Here is a 1,787-nt window from a genome sequence, read left to right on the forward strand (position 1 = left end):
CTTCTTCAGCTCTGAAGCGGTTGACCGGGCCTTTGGCTTCGAGCCAGTCATGCTAGTTGGGAAGACAATGGGATCTGCTTCCTGCCTTGGTGCGTTGGGTTCGGCCACAATGGGCTTCTTCTTCTGCTTAGCAGCCATCCTGGGATCAATGCCCGGACGCCCAAGGGCCTTGCGCTTCTCAGCCTCGTTGTAGCCTTGCACACACTTGTCAGCCAGGCTCTTCATGCGCTCCCGAGAACCCTGAGCTTCTGCGCGTTTCTTGAGAAAGGCTTCTTTGAGCTCGTGCAGCATAATCTTGAAGTTTTTCACCTCTTGCACGCTGAGCTTGGCCATATGCTTCTTGAACTGAGCCTTTTCATAGTCAATCTTTTGCTTCAGTTCGACGATGCGCTGAGCGAGAGCTAGCTCTGAAGCAATGGCGCCATGGAAGGCGACACTGAGGCCAATAGGTAGTTGCAGATCTTCAAAGCTGATGTTGGGCGTGTCAAACCACTCATCAATGAAGTTGTGGATGATTGTCACGTCAAAGAGAGGCAGATCATTGAAGATTTCTGCTTCTTCTTTGCTCTTGATGAGTTGCTCAAGAGCGTCATCTGCAAGATCTTCATCACTAGATAGATCAATGGCATCGTTGCGTAGAATGGCAACAGCTGTCAGCTCTTGGCCGGTGTGTGGCAGAGGCATCTTGACCTTCTGGGGCTTGGAGATGCGTGAAAAATCTTCAGACTGCACACTGTCTTCAGGAGGTGCAGTTGCCAATGGCTTCACTCATGAGATTTTTGGTGTAGAGGCAGGCTTGGAAGCTTTTGGCTGCTTCAGTTTCTTTGGCTTCGGCGCTATAGGCGCTTCATCTGAGTCAGCGTCATCTGTAGGCTCGTTTACGGCAGTCCCTTGAACCACTATATGGGTGATGAGACCTTCAAGGTTGTAGAAGGGCCCAAGAAGATTGGGTTCAGCTTCGCGAGTTCCATTGGCACGGGGAGCAGAGGGACCAGGGTTGAAGTCTAATCCCAAAGACTTCTTGTTTTTCTTCGCTGAGTTCTTGGCAAACTGGAAGTTGCGCTTGAACAGATTGTCGTCGCGACACCATAGTAGTGACGATGGGTGTGCATCTGCAGGCTGTAGCCCGCGGACCATGCAGGGATAGAAGCCTTGTTCAATGGCTTCTTCTCTGGACCTGGGTTGAAGATTCTTGTATAGGATGTCTCCCCATGGTCGCTTGATGGCATTTTTCTCAGCATATTCTTGGGTCACAAACCGGTATTTGAACCATTGTTCTGCCCAATATCTTCTAATCCACTGGATTCGGGTCTTGCGCTGATTATAATCCTCTTTAGAATCTGTCTTGTAAAGTTCTGAGAGGTCATCAGACAGATCTCTTGATGTTCCGCCACGATGCTGTCTGCCTCCCTTCCTTGCAGCTTTCTCTGAAGCCATGAATTTTAACCTGAAAGGCTTCAATATGTTCAAACGCTTCAAGGGCTTTTGTTTGCTGGACAAACATGAACTGGCTTCGGGAGAATTTATATGATGCTGTAAGAATTCTGCAAATGAATGCAGACTATGAGAACCAAGGGATTCTCCCACGGACATGTACCTGTGACAACATTAAGGTGCGAGGGAAGGGGAAGAGGTCATATGCATTCTCAGAAGATTTTGAAGATAAATTAGTTTAGAAGACATTGACCTCATCGTGCGAAGACATTCACTTATAGATAAGGAGTTGGTTCCAGATTTGTACGAATCCATGGATCAGTACAATTGAGGAATCTAACTACTTTGTGAAG

Source organism: Triticum aestivum, chromosome 5A (genome assembly GCF_018294505.1).
Source record: "Triticum aestivum cultivar Chinese Spring chromosome 5A, IWGSC CS RefSeq v2.1, whole genome shotgun sequence".
In the NCBI taxonomy this organism is placed as follows: Eukaryota; Viridiplantae; Streptophyta; class Magnoliopsida; order Poales; family Poaceae; genus Triticum; species Triticum aestivum.